Source organism: Dasypus novemcinctus, chromosome 11 (assembly GCF_030445035.2).
Source record: "Dasypus novemcinctus isolate mDasNov1 chromosome 11, mDasNov1.1.hap2, whole genome shotgun sequence".
NCBI lineage: Eukaryota > Metazoa > Chordata > Mammalia > Cingulata > Dasypodidae > Dasypus > Dasypus novemcinctus.
In genome coordinates, this window is record NC_080683.1 from 22,718,096 (window position 1) to 22,737,092 (window position 18,997).

General features: G+C 35.7%; 1 long non-coding RNA gene across 2 annotated transcripts in view; it reads left to right on the forward strand.

The window, feature by feature from the left end:
- Nucleotides 1–18,997, forward strand: part of LOC139439987 (uncharacterized) — a 388,427-nt gene that overhangs the window by 302,435 nt on the left and 66,995 nt on the right. For both annotated transcript variants that reach the window (XR_011650064.1, XR_011650063.1), the window contains one exon: nt 15,058–15,170. This is a non-coding gene — a long non-coding RNA (uncharacterized lncRNA). The remainder of the gene's footprint in view (nt 1–15,057; nt 15,171–18,997) is intronic.

Sequence of the window (18,997 nt, forward strand, 5' to 3'; positions counted from 1 at the left end):
AAAGAATATTACAGTTCTTTTGTTCTTACTCTTATTTTTTTATTACTGCATCGGAAAGCATTTGAATGCAGAAAAAATGAGGAGAAATCACTCTTAGTGGTTCTGCTTTCAGAAGAACCTAGAGAAATTTTAGAGAATAATGGTCTCTCACCTTTTCATTCAATCTCTCTTTTTTTAAAAGATTTATTTTATTAATTTCTCCCTGCCCCCCACCATTGTGTGCTCTTGCTGTCTGTTCTCCGAGTCTGTTTGTCATATGCTGTGTCTGCTTGTCTTTTTTTTAGGGGGTACCGGAAACCAAATCTGGGACCTCCCATGTAATAGGGAGGTGCCCAATTGCTTGAGTCACATATGCTGCCTGCTTGTGCTTCTCATTGCACCTCCTCATTGTGTCTACTCATCACATCATTTCCTTGCGTCCATCTTGTGTCAGCTCGCTATGCCAGCCCGTCGCATCAGCTTGCTATCTTGCTTGTCTTCTTTAGGGTCTTGGGGCAGGGACAAGATATCAGAATACATGATTCAGTGTCAATTCATAAACGATCAGAGTCCCTAATCCTAAAGCAAGAGGAATCGTTGCCCATTTCTTCCCCTTTTTGTATATGTGGAAGATAATGAAGTGGAACTAATGCTCTGTGTTTCCAAGCTTAAAAAAAATAGTGATTTATCAGTCTCTTTATGGGTGGTATAAAGAAGAATGATGAGAGAAATGCCCTGGAAGAGTTTATAAACTGTACACATAGGATACTACTTGCAATTCCACTTTCTCTTGTTATTTTTATATTTTATTTTATACAACTTCTGGTTCCTGGTAGATACCCAATAGGTGACATTGGGTAGTTACTGAACACTTGCAAAATGTTGCTCACTACAGTAATGCTTTACATTTTTTTCAATTAAGTAAAACAATAACTTCATGGAGTAGGTTCTACTTTTACCGTCATCATTGTACAATAAAGTGATCGAGGCTTAGAGACATTCGTTTAATAATTAATTCAGTCATTTCACTATTAATTAACATCACTGATGCGAGCCCCAAAAGTAGTCTGATTCTTGAGTCATGTTCTGATTAATGACCTTGTGAATGAAAAAATTTCTGAAGAGCAATAATATTTCCTAATTTTTTATATCTCTATTTATATGTAGCACGAAAGCTATTTAGCTTTAGTAAATTGTGGGTGAGTGATCACCTCTAAAAATAAAAAGTGAACAAAGCCATGAGTGAATCGGGGTGACCTTCAGATAGAATTACAACACGAGGACTGTTATTGGAAGCTTCCTTTCCAAACAAGGAAATGAACCCAGGATTTCCATCTCACGACAGTGCGTTGTATCCTCATCTCTGCTTGTTACAAACTGCTGTCTCTCACTTCTGGACCCATCTAAAAAGAACACACTAATCTCAGGAACATGTGCATAGCTTACTGACCTTCCTTTTTTCACTAAGTTATTTCCCAAAAGTGTTGGAAACTGAGGCACAGTGGCCTCTCAAGGAGAGACATACTGTCTCCATGCTAGTGCTGTCTCCATGACTACACTTGCAACCTAAGGAATGCGATGATTGGGAGTCCCTGCAAATTGGTTAAAGTTGTTAAAGGTGAAAGAAAAAAATGAGCACATACCTTTTGTTATGTATAGAACACTTAGACTTTGTACCTTGAGATAATATTTTTTTAAATTCCTTAGACTATAGGTAATGCTGATAGTTAATACGTGTTGCTCCTTAATGGCACATAGGCTAGTATTTGTACGTAGTGGCACGTGGTCCTGCTTGTAGGCACGTACACTGAGGTATATAAAGAGCGCCTTGTAATCAATAAAGCTGTCTGATGAGCTTGAGGCTTCAGTGCTCTCAGATCCCCTGATCCCAGTCTCTCTTTGTCTTTCATTTCGGATACCCTTCCGGTCCACGACTCCAACACAAAAAAACAGCAAAAATACCCTTGAGCTGTGGTTTCCCTACACATGGGTGTTCTGCCCTTTCTATTTACTTATTGTTAGTACTAGAGTTGATAGGTTTATGTCCAAGAGACTTAAATCTTTGGGTAGTCCATGTGCCAGCTGGGCTCTGAATCTCAAAAGAGTTGTAACACCTACTCTCCAGTTCATTGGACTCACCCAGGACAACTAACAAGGAGGTGATAATGGACAATGACCATCCCAAGGAATAAAGAGAGTCTGCAGCTACAAACAAGATAGTACCATCCATCTGCCTCATGGGATCAAAGCCCCCTCTCAATTAGAGGTGGATGGGCTTCACCATCCCAAAATTCTCGGGATCAGGGAATGAATGATAGAGCAGATTTACTTATATTTCACTATAGACTTGCTGTGTAAGAACTTATATCATTGAAGTGGAGTCAATGGCTGCTGGAGGTTCTGAGGGGAGGGAGAGGGAAAAACAGGTGTAATATGGGGGCATTTTTGGGACTTGGGAATTGTCCTGAATGACATAGCAATAACAGTTACAGTCCATTGTATATTTTGACATAAATTACAAAATTGCATGGGAGAGAGTGCAAACTACAGTGTAAACTATAATCCACGCTTAGTGGCAAGGCTCCAAAATGTGTTCAGCAATTTTAACAAATGTATTACACTAATGAAGGATGTTGTTAATGTGGGAAAACAAAGGAGGGGTAGGGAGCGGGGCATATGGAAATCCTCTATATTTTTTATATACCATTTATGTAATCTAAGTATCTTTTAAAAAGTATATTTAAAGAATGACCACAATCCATAGAACATTTGAGAAAACAGCTTCTGATATGAAGCCACACACTTAAGAATGCATTTTTTTTTAAGCCAAAGCCAAACTAATGAATACAGAGAGCTATCAACTGCATTCTTACATCACAGAAATGAAGAGAGATTGATATATTGTCCCCCAAGTTTATCAATAAAAGACCCTACTTCTGACTATCCATAGCCTCAATTGATCACGTCAGTCTGGTACCGCTTGATTAGACTGTTGCTTTTTTTTTTGAGATAAAGTAAGTCTCTTCTCTGTTATTAGGTCTAAGTATCAATTTCATGTATGCTTTTGCTAAGTAACTTTTCGAGGCCCAGGGACCTCATTTATAAAACGGTAATTGCAATATCAAACTCATTGAGTTATTCTGAATATTAAATGGAAAATGCAAGAACATGACAGAGAAGGACCTCAATAATAAAAATAAAAATACTGGTAACTTATGATGTGTCAACATTACTCTAGACACTAAAACAAAGCACTAAACAAGATATACATGCTCATCATGCTCATGGAACTTAAATATTGATGCAAAAAGTCAGACAATAATCAGGTAAGCAAATAAATGGCTTTGAAACTGAACTGCTGTGTATAAAATTCAATAAGGTATTAGGAAAGAGAGTGACTCTAAGAAAGACCTTTAAATAACTGATGAGGGAAAGGGGATGGCCAACAAAGGGTATCTCATGCATAGTGACCAAGGCAAAAATTTCTGGGATAAAGTATGTATGAGGAAGAAACTGCAGGTCAGCAAGCTAGGCTTAGTGAGCAAAGGTCCAGTGGTAGGGCTGAGGCCCAAGAGTAGCAGGGGCTGGATCCTCTAGGGCTTTGTAGGACACAGTGAAGAGAAAGAATGTATTAGGAGTTTGGTGGAAGCCATTGGAGGGTTATGAGTTCACTCTGGCTCCCGGAGGGAGAAAAGTTTGAAGGGGTATAAGAGTGGAGTTAGGAGGGAGATAATTTTGGAGAGTATTGACGTGGTGTATGAGGGAGAGGATTGTGATTTGGAAAAGGTATGCCATCTTGCTCTTTAACCTCATTACGGTTTCCCTATGTTCTCCCCACTTTGAACCTGCCCAGACTCCTACCTCTTCTGACTTCAGGTGAGAAAAACTGCTCCTGACCTTCTGACTTACTGTGGTTTTAGGTCAGTTTATTGATATGTATCTGGACTCTCCTCCTTCCTGCGCAGTCTTGGACTCCCTGTGCCTTTGGAAGGAACAATCTCTTCGTAAAACAACCAGAGCCATGTGGGGGGTGAGAGCAGGAGGGTTTTTCTTTCATGCTGGGTTACATGTGCAATTTAGGGGACAATCATTTCCACCAGTAATTTTACTATTAAGTACAAGGTAAATAAAAGAGTCTCTCATGGGGGATATTTTAGGTTTGTTGAGGAATGGGTAAATATAAAGGAGAAAATTAGGGAAAAGAAATGCTTTAGAGAGGGAAGGGGGGAAGAAAAAAGCCAGGGAGAAGAGAGAGAAGGAGAGAAAGAGCAATTGATTAGTGGACAGATGGAGCTCTAAGATATTCTGCAAACAAGGTTTCTTGAACTGTAATGTGCGTATGAATCCCCTGGGATATTGTGAAGATTCTAGTTGTATAGTCTGGAGTGTGACAGAGCTGCTGTATTTCTAACAAGTTAAAACGTCATGTGGATGCTCCTGGTCTGTAGTCCATGCTTTGTGTAGTGAGGCCCTAGAGCACATTATCTAACCATCCAATTACTCTGTCAAAATTTTGGTACTGGTTCTCCCACCGCTATCAGCACATGGAGATGTACCAGTCTAGAAAAACCGGTAGAAACAGAAACATGACTTTTTGTTACACAATTTTCAGGAAAGTGAAATTCTACGGTTATTCTTACCTCCAGCCAGGGAGGTGAGTAACGGTTCAGAGGAAAGAAAATAGATTACATTTAGAGAAGGCACAGTTTTCTTTAACTTTTTTTCTTGCAAAGGGAACAAAAGGGGAAAAGATGCCAAAGGAAAAGGAAAAAGATGCTCAACAAGAATACTTCTTAGGGAACAGATATCACCAGTATAGATACAAATGAGTGATCTACATTTAGGTTTAAATTTCAGGTTAGAATTAAAAATATAAAAGGATAAAGGATTACTGTTTTGACCATAATCTCATAGCTACCAGTCTCCTTCTAACCTCTCTCAATTTTAATGTTGTGTTGTAAATTTACCCATGCCCTGCTCAATTAATACAAGATTCTTTATCAGCACCACTTTACTAGTTCTATATTTGCTTGGATCTTAAATAATAATTCTGGCAATACTTCAATACTCCTCTTCTATAGCTTTCAAACAAAAATTCCAAATTATATGTTTCTCTAAAGAAATTTATGTCCCAAAGAAGGAAACCATTAGAAATAACAAATTCTCATGACTGCTTGGGTTTTCAAAACAAGAAGCAATACGGTTGTGTATATGAAGCTCTGGAGTTTGGAATGAGATTGATATCCATATTTATTGTTCACCTGTGTGGAGCAAAGTATAGTTCACTTAATTGCAGAGGCTCATTTTTCATTGAATATATGACTTATGGAGCAGCACTATAGCTGAAAAAAACACCAGTATACCTCAAAAAAATTAAAGAGAACCTGCATGCTATCATTCAAGGCTTAGTAGTTTGCAAATTGTTAAGTTTGTTAATGATTCCCTGACAGTCCCCTGGATGGTGATTTTAAATGTTTGAGCTCTGAATATCCAATTTTAATTTAGAAAAAGTTAACCTCATTTTTTAAACCCTATCTCCTTGGCTCCATGGTTATCTGTGGGATTATAACAGATCCATGTGGGTGAAAGTTTTAGAACAATTTGTCTCTAAGCCATGGACATTTTATTTTTGGGTATCCAGCCCCCAGGTTTCTCTTGAACCCTGGCAGTATCCTGTAGTGGGCTCTTATGTTCTGCTTGATGGCCTGTATGTTCTCCTTTGAAGTAGCTGGTCAGTCTTCACCACTGTGTGACTTTCCATACTACACCATTTGTTCATGGTCATAGTTATTTTGGTGATTTTGCACCTTTCCTCTTCTCATAGGGGTCTCTCCTCTTCTATTTCTATTGCTACCATTGTTGAGCCAGTGGAAGCCTGAGCCCCTCTCTCCTGATCAACTTAGTGGTTCATTTCTTTTTAAGGACACCAAATGGCATTCTTCATGTTACAGTGTCACATCCTTGTGTGACAGTTATGGGGTGACACGTCACTCTATCATAGCAGTGTTTCTTCCAATTTCATCCTTTACCTTGAATTATGACTATGTCTTTAATTGCCTAGGTATACAATATCAAGACTGTTGCTAGGTTTGGTTGTATTCTCTCTGTGTCCACCCCGGATCAATTGCTTCACGTCTTATACTTATCACTCTAGTTTTTGATTTATCTTTTTGTCTAGTATGTGAAATTGTCTCTTTCTCATGGCCTCAACTATATTATTAACAATTTTAAAATTACATTTTATCTGAAATGTCTGAGAATTCATAACAATAAGATTTCTGAATTATGACTCTGCCACATTACTGGAACCACAAACCTCTGAGGTTTTCTAATTTGTGATTTTGCCCAATAAAATGAAATCTCAAGCATGAGTGTGGAAAGAAAATGTACTTAAAAACACAAGAAATATATAGGGAACAATTCTGAAAGAGACAAGAGAAGGGCCTGGATTTGGAACTCTCATCACATGATGTATGATCTATAGCCAAAGCATTTATTATCAATAATCTTTCTTGTGTTTGATTTTTTCAGTTGAATATCATTTCCATAATTTGAATACAAATTTTGAAAAAACAATACAGCTTGGTCTTTGAACTAGTGTTTTTAAACTCTTGAGTATATGATATAAACTCTTGATTTATCTAATTACTGTAGATGGCAATTGAAAGTGACATCATCTGCTCTGTACACGCCTGCCTGTCAGCGCATGCACACAAATATTAAGAAATAAGTCCTCTATACTTTCTCTACTCTGGTCACAATTCTTATTTACAAGAAAGATTAGGCCATTCAGTATAACTCAACAAAAAAGAAAAGTTTACTTTAAGACTAAGAAGTCTGATAGAAATCCCGCAAAAGCTGAACTTGGAAAGAGGCAGCTGGAATGGCAGCCTTGTGACTTACTTTAGTTACTTTCTTTTCCTGATTCCTCTGTTTTGCAGGTTTCGTTATCCTCTGTCTTACTACTGGCTCCCTCATACCCTCAGTGAACAAGTAGCCCCATAATATTATCCTTAACCAGAAGTGACATAAACTTTCAACCCATGTGTTCAATACTGATTGCAATAGCATTTTCCCGTGAAATAAAGTATGCAAAGTATGAATTATTAATCAAAACAAATATATGCAGTATATTAAAGAAAAAATTATCTCCTGTGAGAAATAGGTGATTAAAATCTGATTGAATAAAATGCAATTTACATGTATTGAGATTGATATGTGCCAGGCACTGTGCTAAAAATAGGATAATTAGGAATTGCTCACTCCATTTTATATATAAGAAAGCCAAAACTTAGAAGCATTAAGTAACTTGCTTAAGGTTATATGACTAGTTAGTATAGTATTCTACTAGTTCCCAAACTGTTCAGCCCCAGGTAATCTGACATCAAGGCCCATAGCAATGCAACTAAAGGAAGGCAGTGCTAATCAGTGCATACAAGTGTATGTTTGTAGCTAAAAGTGTAGAAGAAGCAGAGCCACGTGAGACAAAAATTGATCAAACCTGTCAAAGAACTTCTCTGAGGAAGCAGCTTCCTGAGATTGTATGTGAGTTCATGTAGATGTTGAGACTACCTGGTAGCAGTAACCTTATATTAGTTTTGATGCTTTTTATCGTTCAATTTCCTCCTCTAATTCCAACTCTTCTTGCTCCATGTATTCAAGAAAATTTCTTATAACTTAACCCATTTAATTTGCCTACAGACAACATAAGCTCTTGTCAGGTGAACAAAGATGATTTGTTTGCCCAAGACTATTTTATTTTTATAGTTATGACATTGGCTTCCTATATTAAATTATTAAGGTTTGATTTGCCAGTGAGTGTCCTGAACTGATTTTATGGCACTGGAAACATAAACTTTGTGGTGAAGCAGAAGTTGAGACAGATCGTGGTGAAAATGTGCAAGACAATAGTTGCTTTTGTAGAACTCCATGGAAGACAACTGCAGGCCTTTCATGACCATAACTCTAGTGTGACAGCCAAAGGTAAAGCCTTTCTAAACATCATATTGCCTTCTGTGAAGCAGATTTGGATCACCACATAACCTTTCCAAAGAACTAGTAAGGAAATGGTGGCAAAGAGAGAATGGAAGAACAGAAATGAAACTTTTTAACCCAGGCCCTCCTGTGTAGGAGGGAGGTGCCCAATGGCTTGAACCACCTCCATCCTCGCTTGTGGTGTCTCTCATTGTGTTTCCTCATTGTGTGTCTTCATTATGCCATCTTGTTGAGTCATCTTGTGTCAGCCCACCACGCCAGCCCATTGCATCAGCTCACTGTCTTGCTCATCTTTGTTAGGAGGCACTGGGAACTGAACCTGGGACCACATGTGGTAGGCCAGCGCCCAACTGCTTGAGCCACAACCCCTTCCTCAGAGAGCAGTTTTTTTTTTTTTAAAAAGAATTCCTAAGTATTATTTATTTATTTTAATGTTACATTAAAAAAATATGAGGTCCCCATATAGCTCCCACCCCCTTCACCCCACTCCTCCCACATCATCATCGTGGCACATTCATTGCATTTGGTGAATACATTTTCGAGTATTGCTGTACTACATGGATAGTGGTTTACATTGTAGTTTACACTCTCACCCAGTCCAACCAGTGGGCCATGGCAGGACCTACAATGTTCAGCAACTGTCCCTGCAGTACCACCCAGGACAACTCCAAGTCCTGAAAATGCCTCCATATCATCTCTCTTCCCTCTCCCTACCCTCAGCAGCTACTGTGGTCACTTTCTCCACATTAATGCTACATTTTCTTCCATTACTAATCACAATAGTTCCAGAATAGGATATCAGTAAGTCCACTCTAATCTATACTCTATTCCTCCATCCTGTGGATTCTGGGATGGTTATGTCCACTCCACCTTTATATCGAGAGGGGGCTTAGATTTCACATGGATTATGGATGCAATTCTCCTGCTTGCAGTTGTAGGCACCCTTGGCTCCCTGCTGTGGTGGTTGACCTTCTTCACCTCCCTGCTAGCTGGCTGGAATAAGTTCATTAAACCAGAGGGTAGGAGTTGCAGGTCTGTTGAAGCTCAGGGCCTGGCTCTCACATGGACAGTCCAGAGGTTCAGGTCCCCTGAGCATACACCAAACCCCAGCACCAACCACAGGTCCAATAAAAATAACAAGAGAGGCTTGTGAACAAGGATCACATCTGAGTTCAACTTCATCACACTCAGGAACACAAACTCCAAAGTAGGGCCAACTGACATGACACTGAACTCCATCTGCCACGACCATAGAACCTGTGGGTCTCTGTAGCTCTCAGAAGAACCAATACTTGGGCTTGTATCTACTTTGGCTATCTCTGGGACCCTGCTGAGGCGTGCGTAAGAGTGACCCCTCTGATGACCTTCCGACTCTTTTTTGGAGACTCATTACCATATAAACTCTTTTGAGAGAGTAGTTTTTGAGAGGCATGGCCAGTAAGTGCTACCAAGAAGAAAACAAGACATTTTTACAATATTTTTTTGAAAATTCACATTTGCCAAAATATGCCCTGAACCTATGGAATCTTGTGTATATACAGTTGTGTATGTATGTGTGTATAACAGGGAAGAGCAGAAATTTGGGCTTTCCATAGCTCTATACCTTTATGACAATGGTTACTTTCTCTTTGTTGTCTGCAACAAATTATTTCGTTGGTGCTTCATCCTTTAGAGGGCTTGGTTCATCCTCTCCTCTACTTCACTGCTGTTCTTAAATTGGACCCCAAATCTCTGAGCAATATATTCTAGAAGATCTTAGATTTTTTTCCCCAGAAGTAATTTAAAAATGGAATCATGAATAAAAATAAGTCTAAATAATTTACAGTTGCAAAGAAAGATCTTGTATTGCTGCTTCCTTATTTTAAAAATGAAAAAACCAAAGCCCAGAGAAGTTAAGTCTTTTCTCAGTTAATGTGATTAAAATAAAAATAATCTCTCCAAAGTGCTTTTAATTATTACACCCCTCCAAATGACCTCCAACATCCTCCAAATGAAACCTGAGTTGTAGGTGTTGTGTGAAAGTAACAGATAACCAATTCAAAGTAAGTTGAGTATAAATGTGGAATTTATAATTCTAACACCAAACCAAACCAGAGAAGAAAGACAAGTGTGGGGTTAGAATTAGGGATGACTAAAATGGAACTCTTTACTAATGAGGTTCTGTTCTAATAATTGTCATAATGTTCTCTCTGCATGTTGGCTTCATGTTTGTCTACTTCTAAACTACCATAAAGATGGGAGCGAGAAAGAATATTTGGTTGCCAGAAACACTAAACCAACTTCCTAATGGCAATATAAATAGAGAGGAAACATTTTAACACCCCCAGAGAAAGACTGGGCCACAGTGGTTAGGGGTCCAGTTTTTAAATGTTGTGGTCAGGGAGCAAGAGTTGTAAGAAATTGTCTTCTCCTAATTGAATCTTTATTAAAAATTTTTATTTTTAAATTTTATTTTATTATTTTGGTTTTATTTATTTGATATTTATTAGTGATTTATTTAATTAAAAAACTTTAGATTACATAAATTTTATATTAAAAATATAGGCGTTTTCCATATACCCCACGCTCTACCCCTCCCACATTTTTGCCCATTAACAACATCCTCTTTAGTGTGGTACGTTTGGTTACAATTGAAGCATCGCCACTAACTGTACATTATAGTTTACGTTGTAGTTTACACTCTGTCCTGTGCAATTTTGTAAGTTATGGCAAAATATATAATGGCCCATATCTGTCATTGCAATGTCATACAGGACAAGTTTCCCAAAGGGGAACTTATATCATGGGTAGGACACTAGAGAACTTGTTATGAAAATAAGAGCCAAATGAAATTGTGTCTAGTCATGTAGGAAGGAATCATTTTATTATGTTACATAGGAAAGAGCAGATGCTGGTCAACAATAGAGACCAAAACGATGTCATGTGCCTTTTCATATATGAGAAATGTTCCTCGCCTTTGTATTACTTTACAGAATTTCCTATGAATGCCTTCATTTTTATATAATTTGTTTAAGGGTAAAAAGAAAGAAAGAGAAATCCTTCATTGTTAGAACATTATGTGAAAGGAAACCGTTCTAACTTGAAAGTTCCAGCTCTCCATTATGTTTCTTGTCGCCTATCCCTCTGTTTACTCAGTTAAGTGGCTCCTCGTGTGATGGATACATCTGAGAAATGAAAGTGCTCTGAGGTGCTCCAAGTAAATTTTACAATTCATGTCTTTGTAAAAGAACAGTAACCCCCAATGAGTTTTGCATTTCATTAACTAAACCAAAACCTAGCAAAAAAAAGTGTATTCAGTGAAAGATATATAATTTTAAGCACTTTTTGCACTTAGAGGAAAGAAAAGCTTCCATTTCTTGCCCTTTGTTTTTACTTCATAACAGAATATATGTAAAATTAAGATTTATAGGTAAATTTCTAGAAATCAAAAATACAAAATAAATATAACACTTCACTGATGCCTATGTGTCAACTGATTATTTGAGTGATCCAATACTCTACCTTTCAAAGAGGAATGGAATGATTTAATCCCACATAATCAATAAAATGATAAAATAAAAATTTGTGTAAGTTTTATGAAGATACGAAAGAGAATAGGGACAAAAGAAATAATCCAGAGGTAAAGATAATGAGTTTTAATTAATTTTTGGTCAAATATTATACTGAAATTGACTACCATTTTCATTATTGCAGAATAAGTGCATATTCTGAATTATGGCATGGAGGAAGCAAAAATATATGCATCATGGTATCAAAAATCCAAGGTCAAACATGAAGGTCTGTGATTATATTGCTACAGTCTTTACTGAGCTCTCTTACCCAGTATTAATCACTTTTTCATATGAAGAGATGCATTCTAAATTGAAAATCTCCAGACCAGTGAATTTTGTGTTTCCATAGGGTATAGTAAGTTTGTCCACTTATGTTTAAAAAGCCAGATTCAAAAAAAAAGGAAAATATTAGGTATTAATTTAGGAAAGGTAAAATTGATTAAGAAATTAATGTGTTTTTATATTAATTTTTTCTTTGATAGAATATTTAAATTTTTGAGCAAGAGGACATGTTTTCATGGAGCAGTTATAAAGCAATAAGACCCTGCAAAAAACCTGTGATCTTGATGAAAAGATATATATTGCAAAATAGGTTCTGCCCCTTCTTAAGTAATATTTTTATTTGGAATCTGTTTTCCTGAGTGTAAGCTTGGGAGAAGAAGAACGATCAAGTCTACAATGCTGTGGAAATTCAGTTAGATGATATACTCAAAAGCAATTTGTAAACTGAGCAATACTACGCAAATGCTAATTAACCACTATGTACATAAACATGTTTGTATTCAAGTATTTGTAATTAATTGATATAAGCTACATCATCAAAATTAATGTACTATACAAAATTTATGATGAATGGATAAACAAATTATGGAGTATACACACGATGGAATATTATATAGCGTTAAGAAGAAATGAAGTCGTGAAACATATGACAACACGGATGAACCTGGAGGACATTGTGATTGTGTTGAGTGAAGCAAGCCAGACACAAAAGGAGAAATACTGTATGATTGCCCTATTATGAAGTAAATATATTATTTCATGGATAGAATGGCATATATAAGAGCATTTTTCCTTGAAGCTGAACAAAATTAAGTTAATAGTACACAATGTCATATCAGACCAAAAAAAGCCACGTTATACTAAGTGAAGGAGACCAGGTACAACGTACTATATATTCTGCGATTCCATTTATATAAAATGTAAATTTAAAATCAGTTTATAAAGATGAAAGGAGATTAGTTGTTACGTACGTTTGAGGAAGGAATGCTAAGGGCTTTGGAGTCTTTTTGGAATTCTTTTTGAAATAGTGAAATTGTTATAAAATTTTTGAGATGATGAATGTACAACATTGTGATTATACTAAAAGTCATTGATTGAACACTTTGGATAGAATAGCCAGAAACAGCAGCTATGTACAGTGGGGAAGCATAGAGAGATAGAGAGGTGAGGAATTTTCTTGTCTGTTTGTTTTTTTGTTTATTATTATTGCTATTGAAATAATGAAAATGCTCTAATAATGACTGAAGTGATGAACACACAACTATGTGATTGCAGCGAATACCATTGATTATATACTTTGGATGAATTGTATTCTTTATTAATATGTATCAATAAAATTGATTAAAAGTGAAGAAAATTAACATACATTATATTTATGGAAAGCACACATTTTATGCATACCCACATTTAAACCTCTGCATATTAGGCATCCATAGAAAAATGAGATTCAAATTAAGTGTTTTAATGCAGAGAGGATAAATCTATATACTGGTTTTGGTGTATATCCCAAAGGTTTCAGGAAGTCTTAGCTAGTGTGAGGTACCATAGATTGTTACGGTAATATAGGTCCTGCGTTCACATGCATAGCAACAACACTGCTGGGAACCCAGTGCTTAAAATCCCACATGGAACCTATGTAGCTGATTCAAAGTAAGTTCAAGTTCTGTGGTGTGATTCATACTCCCAGGGTAAGTGTTTAGTGTAGATCTTCCTGTCTCTAATTAGCATCCCTCCAAATGATTTCTACGTTCTCTCCAGAGAAGAAGGTAAGAATAGGGCAAGTTAAGTTTTGGAGGGTATGTCAGAATTGAGTCCAAGGCAAATGCAAGGCGATGGTGTAATGGAAGATTTGTTGTGTAACAGAAACATGAATTTATGGAGTCAGACAAGTGTAGGTTTCAGTCTTGGCTTATCCATTTACTAGCTGAGTTATCTAGTCAGTTTCAATTTCCAGATTCTCAGTTCATTGACTCAGAAGTAAATGGAGATGTTTTGGAATTTAAACCAGATATAATGAGATAAATAGCTAAAACCTAAAGGACAGGTGCCCTGCCCTTTTGCCTTCAGTTCCCTTTTTTGGATGCATATTTGAGCCTGATTCCAAGAGAAGTATTGATACCAGTATCTAATGGTGACAGTAGGAAAGCATGTTCATCTACCATGTTCTATTAGGTATTTTAAGCACCTAGTGAAATACATAATAGAGATTCAATGTACTGAATGACTGACAGAATATATAAATGGGTGAGTATGTCACTCTAGTTGTATACTTACTTTTGCATTCTGAAAACACTGTTGAATTCTATTATACATTTTCTCTATGTAATTTCTTTTGCAAGTTATAAAACTTAATTTCTAGAAATATAAAATGGGTTTAATAATCATGGAAAAACAGATGTGGAAATGTTTAAAATCTCTAATTCAAGAAGTAGGTTTTCATTATTACTTGCATTAGTGAATTAGACATTTGTGTCAGGTTAAAATGATCCTCTTTAAATTAATAACTTCTTTTTACCTTCATTAATAAATGAACATTCTATTTCTCTGATTAAGTTACAAACATATTGATAACTTATTATGCTTGAACCTGGTACAATATAATTATTCACTGAATGTATAATTGAATGAGAGAAGGGATAGAGTTCAATACATAACTTGTGTATTATATAACATTTCCAGAAATATTGGTTATTGTCTTAGCTTGCCAGGGATGCTATGACAGATCCCACAACAGGAATTTACTATGTCATTGTTTTAGAGGCTAGAAGTCCAAAATCAAGGTCACCACAAGCCATTCTTTCTCCCAGAGTCTATAATGTTGCTGGTACTGGCTTGCTGCAATCCTTGGAGTTCCTTGGCTTCCATTTCTGCCTCTGTCACATGATTTTCTCTCTCTTCTTTTGTCTGCTCCTCTGGTTTCTGCTGACTTCTGGTTTCTACTTGTGTGTCTAATTTCCTTTGTTTATAATGACTTCAGCCTTATTGGATTTAGGCCCACCCTCATTCACTTTGGCCACATTTTAATAAAACCCTTTCAAAGGTCCTACTTACAAGAAAGTTCATACCCATAGGACCTAACCAGGAGTTAGGGCTCAAATGTGTCTTTTATGGGGACATGATTAAACCCCCAACAGTACAATGATTTTCCTGAGTACAGGCCATGAAAATTGATATGTCAAAATCTAAAGCTAACATCACTTAATAAAATCAATACAACTATTTATCTGACTTTACCCCTCTTAACTCACAGGTCTTACAAAAACAGAAGAAGGGTTGGATTTGTCCCTTGGACTACAGATTTCTGAACTCTGCTATAATGCAAAATAAAAAGAAATCACAGAGGCATTGATAATTAAACATATGGTAAGGCATAGAAAATCTAATGGAACCCATCATGTTACAGGTAAAGAAAGTGATGAAATAACTTGCCAATTTTTTTTTTATTCTTTACAACAAATTTTAACTTATAAAACAAAAATGATAACAGAATTCTTGTCTTCTGGGGCTTATTAAGAGTAAGATAAGTTCTATGCTTAGCTAAGTAGTGTTATGTTCAAAAAGCTAGTGGTAAAAAACATATTGCATTTTTGAAAAGAAAACTCAGATTTTTTCTAATCATATAAGTCCAGAAATTCATTGCTTGCCTAGACAAAATAGAGTCATATTATCTATTGACATCTATGTAGGCACTTATAACTTATCTGAGTAGAATGGTCCAAACAAATTTAAGCGCATGTATATATGTTACCATAATCATCTGCTGATGAACTAAATGCTATCTTCCCATGCCTGGCACCAGACAAGCACAACTTCTGGAAACCCAGAAGCCACTCATTCTCAGTGAATATCCCTGGGGTAGTTAATATGGTCTCTGAGATGACCAAGGAAGTCTTTTTTTTTTTGCTACGAAATTCTCTCTCTTTTCCACATGTCTTTGTCTTCCTTAGGTTTATGGTGACATTTCCCAAGTCAACCATGCAGATATCATCAACATGGTGGTAGGACCTGTTTCTGAAAACTGAATAGACTATTATAAACTTCTCCAACATCATCACATTCTTAGACAATACTAACTCAGCCAGATTTTCTGGAGGACCTTAGGGTCAGGGGATCTGAGTAGTTGGTTAGTTTCATTCTTCAGCTAACTGAACTTCTCTACACAATACTCTCCTGGCTTGTGAGAGTCCAATTTTTGCCTCAACAAAGTTAAAGATTTCCTCACACAACACATTCTTTGTGGGCAGGGGATTGTAGCTGACCAGAAACCAGTCCTCCTATTGACTGGTCTATTTTACTTACTGAGAAACTGTGGGATTTCATTTGAATAAAGGATTGCATGGTAAAAAAAATAAATAAAAACAAAGAGAGTTTTCTCTGGGAACTTGCTAATTATTCCTTTGATAGCCATCCTAAGGGAACACTAGTAAATTCGGGTCATATGGAAAGCAAAAGAATTGGTTAAATTTATTTTAAAAAAATGTCTTTGGGCAATCCAAGATTGAAGTACCTCATATTTGAAAGGAATATAATGCACCTTCTCTTTTGAGGAAATCTGAATATACATTTGACATGGAAACAAAAAGATATGAAGATAAGCATGATCTTTATGTAAAGCTGGCACCTACAGATATTTACGTTACAACAATTCAAATAATTGGTATGTAGGTCTGGGAAGCAGAGCAGCAATAATGAAACTATAAGCTCAATTCAATTATGTTCCTTTGCTTGATAAATATGTTCATCTCTCAGAAATGCAAAGAAGGTGAGAAGTCAATGAACTGAGAGGAGACTGAATATTATTTTTTATTTATGTAAATAGTGACATTTAGGATATAAAAATGCATATTTCCATCAGTCATTATACATTTTCGTTTTTACCTACTCTTGAGTCATTAAGATGCTCCTCAGTTCCAGACTTTCATGCTCAAAATATTTCTGTTTTCCAAAGTTTATATGCAGCACTGATTTCTCCATTTAATACAGTATCCATAGTCATACTCATCATCGTCACAAAATGTTTTACATATTCCTTTTACTTTTTTGCATCTCTCAAATCTGTACTTTGGTGAAGAGAAGAGATTTTTGGCTGCAATCAAAAAATAAAACAAAAAACAAAAACACTGAAAGTCATCAATCCATTATTCATTTTGGGGTCTTCCTACCAAAGGAAAACAAAATCTGTTCTAGTCATGATGATATCACATATGAGGCATATGGAGACTCTTGGATGTTAAGTTGCTTAATATCATAATTTATCAGTAGTTTCAGAAAGTGACCAACTTACAAACATTTTACCTACACAAAATGTTCATAACCTTATCTTACAATACGTGCTGGTACTAAACTCTTTGGCATGCTCTCAGGGGCTCTTGCCATGCTATCTTTCTTTCTTAATTCATTAAGACCAGATTTACTCTACAATGCTTTTAATATGACATATACAGCTTTTCATAAAACATACAATTTTTATTTTCATGTTTCCTTGGGTTTTTAAACCTACTCTTATTGCATTTTCACAGTATCTCTTATTCAAAGCTTTCTTCTCTATTCCAGAACTTAATCTTAATTGAAACAATTGAACAAATGAGTCTGCCCTTTTGGCTAAATTACAACACTTAAATAAATGAAAAGCATAGCACAATTTAGTACTTAACTATATACTTAAATTTTTTTTTTTGGTATTTTGCTTTTACTCTTTTAGCAAAAATATAACCCCCTATATGATAGATATGATTTCTTCTGGTCTTATAGTTTTTAAGCTACCAATCATAGCTTATTTTTGAGAACATATTAAGTATACAAATACTGATACAGACACTAAATTATAAAAGTATGCCCTTTAATTGTGTATAAATAAATACAGTTTGGTTATATGCTAAGTATTTAATAAAAACAGGGGCCCTGTTTTAGTCTTCTAATTCCTTGTGAATCATCCAAAGAAGGATGTCCTTAGATTCCAAACTCACACCTTGCTTTATACATTAAACTGTATTAAATGGAGGCAAATATTTTTGTTTGTTATTTTAGGGTTTATTGTTTTCAATGCTTTCAATTTACTGCTTCTGTGCCATTACAATAGAAAAGAGACTTTGAAGACAGACATATTTTTTTCTTCAAATTTTGCCATACTATTTACTTATCATGGGCAAATGATTCCACCTATCTTCATGAGAGAATATAATAAACATATATTTTGAATACTAAGTTGTATATGTTTATGTTTGAAAAAAGTAAACCAAAATAATTTCATTAAAATTTGAATACTAGGTTGTATATGTTTATGTTTGGAAAAAGTAAACCAAAAGAATTTCATTCAAATTTGGACAAGGAATTAAATTTAATTTAGACTAAAATGATATAATATCAGATATTACAGTCTAATTTTCAGCAAAGAACCTAATTGAAATTTACAAGGTATTTCATTTTTACTCAATATGGCGTTTCTAGAACTATCTAGTACTCTCCAGACATTAGGTTAAGAACTGAACAGAAACTAGAGAAGATGAATAACTGTACTAACGTTATATTCCTTAATGAAGGTAGTACACAAAAGAAGGAAGTTATCATGGAAGAGGCTTTTAGGAGGGAGGACAATTAGGAGGTCAAAGAAACCAGTAAAGATGATAAGGTCATAAGCTAATTTCCTGGCAATAATCATGGAGAGGAAAATAGAGTGAGAAGACAGAAGAGGTGAGAGTCAGTACCAGTTCTTGGGGATTAAGAAGAATAGCATAAAAAATATATATTTTAGAGTTCACTGTTGAGAAATAGGGTTGAAGTTTGTGCTTACAGTAGAAGGATGTTCTGATAGTTGAGTAAAGATAATCAGGAGACTGTTACAGTTTATTGTAGCTGTGGGCAATTTTTATGGAGAAGTTTCATAATCAACTGGAAATAATCAAAGAAGTTTTAATAAGAAGCACACACACATCCTTACATAATCTCCACATATTCTCATATACACACTTCTTAGTCTATGCAAACAATCCCATATATAAATATTAAAATTTCATCTAATCAGTTAAAAATTCCTTCTTTGTACAGAACATTGTGCTAAATGAAATAGGCCATTATGAAAAGAATTACCTTTATTTTAAGATAACACTAAAAGGACAGATGATTGAGACAGGATATATACATGAAAACATGATAATTTATATGACATTGGGCAGGAAATACTACCTGGGGAA